Consider the following 6,308-nt stretch of genomic DNA (forward strand, 5'->3'; position numbering starts at 1 on the left):
AGCCAAAACCACAGCCAAGAAACACACATGCTCTGAAAAGGCAGACCAAGGAGGGGCCATGTAAAATATCCTGGAAAATGTAAACTAGTTTATGGATATGCATAAGGGTCTATGAATATGCAACAGGCTGATGTAATTAAAAGGTATTTAAGGGGTATCCCCAAAAATGGCAGAGTGCTGTTGGCTGAGTGCCAACCCTAATAACCTTTGCTCTATGGTCCTTGTCTCCCATTGTCCTTGATTAAACTTTTTACATTTTCACAGGAGAGTGAACGTGTTTTTCACAATGTATTTTCCTGAGATGCACATCCCGAAACCAGAATGTGGGGAGCGTGCTGGGATGTGGAGCTGGCTGCTCACCAGTCCTGCCAGGGAGCAGGGAATGCACCTGAAATCTTCTCCCAGCCCTCACCCATCACTGTTAACACCAATTTCCTTTTCCAGGGTGCAACAGTGGCAGGCAGAGAAGGGGGATTCACTTCTCAGTCTGGCAGGAATTACAGAAGAGTTGGAGTTGCAGGGTGAGGAGGGAAAAATGCTGCTTAAGATGTTCCTTAATATTTGATTGTTGCAGTAAGGCAGAAAAATTGTAAGAGAAAGGCCTCATAAAATGAGGCCTGCTCTGTTATTTAGCCCTTTGCAAGTTCCCATGTGAAAGCAATCCTGGTGTGAGCAGTTTGTTAACATAACAGTCTATTCCTGGGTAAAAAACAGGCAACAGCACCTGTATAAACTGGTTTTGCACCATTAGTTTTCATTTTTCAATCTCTCACAAACAAGTTTTCCTGCACGTACACAGCAAGGTTTGAGTGACCAATCAATACAGGGAAACAACTTGTTACTAGAATAACTTGGTTTTAGAATAACAACCAATAAAGTAATTGGCAAGTAAGATCCTGACCAACTGGAGTCCCACACAAGGTCTGTAAAACTGTATAAAAAGGAGTTGTGTGAATAAAGAAGGGTTTTTTCCCACCAATAAGAAAATGGAGTCTGTGTGATTTATTCTGATATTCGATGGCCCATGGAATGAGGGGCCCACAGTGCTCCAAACCTCCCTGGGAAGAGACAGGAGGTAAAACATTTATTACCAGAGCCTTTAAACCTTAAAACCTTGGGATCAACCAGCTGCTTTTCATGTTTTAAGGAGGGGTTTCCCCCACCCCACAAGTTTGTGTAGGAAATTATGGACAGTAATCCACTCCCCTGTAATCCACTCCCCCATTTCTCTGTGATTGTGCTGTTGAGCTGCACTGGGGCAAATCCAGCCAAAAATGCTGCTCCTGCTCCTTGAGGGGACTCAGCCACGCCTGGAGCCAAAACTCCTCCTGCTCCCATCCTGGGCAAGAGGGATGAAGCTTTCCTGGAATTACAGAATACCCTGGAAGGGACCGCCAGGGATCATCAGTGCAGTTCTGGCCCTGCAGAGACACCCCAACAACCCCAGCCTGGCATCCCTGGCAGCTCCTGGAGCCTCAGGGCTGTGCCCATTCCCTGGGGATCTTCTTCCTTGCAGAAGTGGGATTAGTTACCCTGTGTAACTGCATCCTAGAATGTCTCACTCAATGCCTGGACCCGTGTGAGGCTCTGAGCAGCAGGGAAAAGGTGTGATTGTTTTCCAGAGGGTTTTATTTTCCTGGCTGTGCTGTGGTGGGAGCACCCGTGGTTCTGTTGGGTTTGCTTTAATTATTGTTATTTGTGTGTAAACACACCAAGAGCTTGTTGGAACCACTGGGCTGGAAAACTGCCTGGGAGGCTCCTGCTCCTCTCAGCAGTGTTTAAAATGGTTCATGACTGTTATTTCCCAGCTTCCCTGCCTGCCTCAGCTCTGGGTGTTTATCAGGACAGACCCTGCGTGCCTCAGGCTGGGCAGGATGGAGCTGCAGCACCTGAGGGGAGGGATGGAGGCTGGGAAGGTGTTTGGGGATGTCCTGCCCCAAAGAGATCCTGTGTGCAATGTGTTCACCTCACTTCCCATCCGGGAGCCCCTGGAGAGCCAGGGAGGAGGTGGATGCTTTATTCCTTGCTGGATTTGGGGTTTTCCCTGCATCCCCTTGACCCCCAGTGATCTCTGAACACCTGCTGTGTTCATATTCCCTCTACAGCCCTCAGCTCCACCCAACTCTCACCTGGGAGGTGCCATAGGGCACTGCTGTCACCACAAAGCCACTCCCTGTCCCTCTGCAGGGGCTCCCGCGTGTCCCCATCCCTGCCCATTGTCCTGCATGCCCCAGGGCTGTTCCCCCTCCCAAGTGGCCCCGGGCAGGTGCTGGTGCCCCTTGGCCAGGGACCCTGGTGCCAGCCAAGAGGGGCCTTTCCCCATGTCTCAGGACATGCTCACAGCACTCACACCACTGAGGTGCTGGCAGGTAGAAAATAAATCAGTTTAAAACAATAAAACTTGCTCCAAACCAGCCAGAAACCCCAAGAGCAGGAGTGGCCTGGAAGAGGGTGGGTGAGCTTGCTGGGGACATCACCAGGGCAGAGGAAGGAGGAGGGCAGGGAGGTCACACAAGGTGGGGAGTGCCCCATGCCCAGTGCCCTGGGACAGCTCAGGAGAGCAGGGAAATGGGGAAACGTGGGAGTGTGGTGGGTCTGGTGCCCAGGGTGGCACTGGCAGGGATGGGTTTGGTGCCCTGGGGTGATAATGACAGGTTTGGTGCCCAGGATGGAACTGGCAGGGATGGGTTTGGTGCCCAGGATGGCAACGATGGGTTTGGTACCCAGGGTGGCACTGGCAGTGACAGGTTTGGTGCCCTGGGTGACACTGGCAGGGACAGGTTTGGTGCCCTGGGTGGCACTGGCAGTGGCAGGTTTGGTGCCCAGGGTGACACTGGCAGGACGTGTCTGGCTGGACCCACATCCCTGTCTGTGGGGGGATCCTGCCAGAGCAGGGTCTGAACCCCACGGGGCTCACAGGGATGGGATTTCCTGCACAGAGGGGGAACCTGTGGGGTGGGATTTGGGGTTTAAGAATGGGGGCACTGGGGATGCCCGGGCTGGGCTGTGCTGGCCAGGGCATGAGGGAAAGGGGAAAGGGGAAAGGGGAAAGGGGAAAGGGAAAGGGAAAGGGAAAGGGAAAGGGAAAGGGAAAGGGAAAGGGAAAGGGAAAGGGAAAGGGAAAGCTGCTCTCCCACTGCCACCTTGTGCCTGAAAACCAAACAGCCTGGCTGGTCTGCAGGGCTGTCACAGGGGATGGCAAAGTCCAGGACATCTCTACGGGGCTGGAATTCCCAAATGGGGCCAGAAATTACTTTTGGATGAGGCTCTCCCAGAGCTGCCCCTGCTGAGAGCGTGGCTTTAGGTGAAAATTTACCCGGGCAGGCTAAGCCTGTCTTCCCTAAAGGTTTAAAAATGCTTTTTGTTCACCCCAGCTGAGGGGGCACAGAGCTGGAGGCTGTGCCCAGGCACCCTCAGGGTACAGCTCCCTGTGCCAGGGCCTTCCTTCCCTGCCCCACAGGAACAATTCCTTCCCAATATCTAATCTAAATCTCTCATTTTTTAATTTAAATCTGTTCCCCTCTGTCCTGTCAGTATCTGCCCATATCAAAAGTCCCTTTCCCTCTTTTTTATGAACCCCCTTTAGGCTCTGGAAGGGGCTCTGATGTGTCTCTGGAGCCTTCCCCTCTCCAGGTGAGCACCCCCAGCTCTGCCAGCCTGGCACCTGGAGCATCCTCATGGCTTCTTCAGGATTCCAGCAGCTCCATGTCCTGTCTCTCAATGTCTGCAATAACAGGGAAGGAGGAAAGCCTGACCTCTGAGAGCTCCGTGGTGGGACACAAGGGAGGGCTGGAAGTCTCTGGGGAAAACTGGAATCTGGGGCAGCCAGAGGTCACACAGTGCTGTGCAAGCTGCAAAAGCATCAGCACTGGGAATTCCTGGGTCTTGACAGCCTTGGACTTTTCCAGCACAGAAATCCTGTGAACTTCCAGAACTCTGCCTGAACTACTTGGGAGCTCTTTATTAGAGACATCTCTGCACACCATAAGTGACAGGGAGGACTTCAAAAAGGGGGAAAGGAACCCAGGAGGAGACACAAGAAGGGAGGAATTATAAATCTGCCCTTTGGAAAGAGCATCTGGGGCAAAAGGCCTGAAATTCCCAAACCAGACACCCCTGGAGCACCCAGAGGGATGATCCTGTCCTATGGCTCAGGGACAAACCCCAGGGAAATCTGGATTTCCTCTGCAGCCAGTGCCAGATCCCTGCTCACAGTGTGGGGCACAGGCTGAAGGATGGGGTGTCCTGGGTTGGGCTCTGCCTTCCCCAAGGAAAGCCCAGATTCCCTTGGGAGCAGGGGGGTTCCAAAGCCTCTGGGAGAGGCACTGCAGGCAGTCCATGGTGTGGTGATTATCCATGGTGTGGTGATAATCCATGGTGTGGTGGTTATCCATAGTGTGGTGGTTATCCCTGGTGTGGTGGTTATCCATGGGGTGGTGTTTATCCATGGGGTGGTGGTTATCCATGGGGTGGTGGTTATCCATAGTGTGGTGGTTATCCATGATGTGGTGGTTATACATGGGGTGGTGTTTATCCATGGGGTGGTGATTATCCATGGGGTGGTGGTTATCCATAGTGTGGTGATTATCCATAGTGTGGTGGTTATCCATGGGGTGGTGATTGTCCATGGGGTGGTGGTTATCCATGGGGTGGTGGTTATCCAACCCCTGGGAATGAGAGAGGGGGAGATGGGAGTGGGGCTGGGCTGGGGTTGGAGCTTCACTTGGAAGGCTTGGAATGGCAGAGAGGGGGCTTGGGGCTGCCTAAAGGACTTGCAGGGCTGCTGCAGAGGGTCTTTGCCTCCAGCAGCACCTCCCAGTGCTGGGACCCCCTTGGGGCCAGGGTGGGCAATCCCAGGGGCATGGGAAGGGAATCCCCACCTGAGCTGTCCTGGGGGTGCTGAGCAGGAGCTTCCATTGGGGAAAAAAACCTTTAAATGGCTTTAGAACTTTTTCATAGTTAAGAAAGTCCTTGTAGATGACAGAATCATGGAATATCCTGAGTTGAGTGGGACCCCCAGGGATCATCCAATGCAGCCCTTGGCTGAGGATGCCACCCTGGGCATCCCTGGCAGCTCCTGGAGCTCTGGCAGCCTCGGGGCTGGGACCATTCCCTGGGCAGTACCCAGCACCCTCTGGTGGAAGAACCTTTCCCTGGGCAGCCCCTTCCAGGGCCTGACCACCCTTTCCAGGAAGAAATTCCTCCTGATGCCCAGCCTGCCCTCCTGGGGCCTGTGGGGAGCCCCTGCCTGGTCTGAGGTGTGAGGTGTGACCTCCCCACACCACTCCAGGCTCAGGAGGGGTGGAACAGCCCCCACTCACTGACAGCTCAGGTCTGTCGGGTTAAGCTGAAAAATACAAAATAAATGTAATTAAAATGTTAAAAATAACACTTTATAACAAAAGTAAAGTAACTAAGAAGTGTTTTAAAAACTTTTATTCTATTTTTAGCCTCATATAAAAAGTAAAATAATAGAAATGTTATAATTTACACTATCACAATCAAAAATTATTTCTTAATTATAGTATAAGTGTTTCTTAGCCTATCAACTTTTGTTACACTATGTTGTAAATACCTTAGTTATCTAAAATTACTATTTATAAGCCTTACTACAATACATCTTTTATAGTTCTGTTTCTCTAAAAATATTAGTCTTATTTATAAAACTGTCTTTTAAAACTTATTTCTGATTCCATTTACATAATAATAATATATCAATATATATCAATATTAATATTAATATGTAGTAATGCTATTTTAGATGTAATATTAATATATTAAAATGTATTAATAATATTCTATTAAATTTAATGATTTTATGAAATGTATTATAATAATGAAAATTATAATGATTTATTATACATTTAATATTTATTTAAATATTATTAATATTTCTCCTATTTTTATGATATTTCTCCTATTGTATAATATTTCTAAGTCAACATTTCTTCTCTCAAAGTTTACATACACATACATGCTATGTGAACCTTCTAATAAACTTTAAAAATTCTCTACAATTCCCACAAGGTCTTCCTCACTGGAACTTTTCCCTGCTGAAAAAATCCTCAAATTAAACATCAGCAGAGGCAGATTTATGGGACTGGAGGGCTGAAACACCAACAAGCAGCACAAAGAATTCCAGCTGTGCTCAACCCCAGGCTCTGCTCCTCCAGGGGCGCTCCTGCATGGAAACACCCCCAGAATCCAATTCCCAGGGGGTTCGTGGTGACTCCCAAGGGTGGCACAGCTGGCCTGGCACCCCTGTGTTAGCGTTCAGAGACACACAATCACGAGAATGATTATATGCA

Source organism: Zonotrichia albicollis, chromosome 22 (genome assembly GCF_047830755.1).
Source record: "Zonotrichia albicollis isolate bZonAlb1 chromosome 22, bZonAlb1.hap1, whole genome shotgun sequence".
In the NCBI taxonomy this organism is placed as follows: domain Eukaryota; kingdom Metazoa; phylum Chordata; class Aves; order Passeriformes; family Passerellidae; genus Zonotrichia; species Zonotrichia albicollis.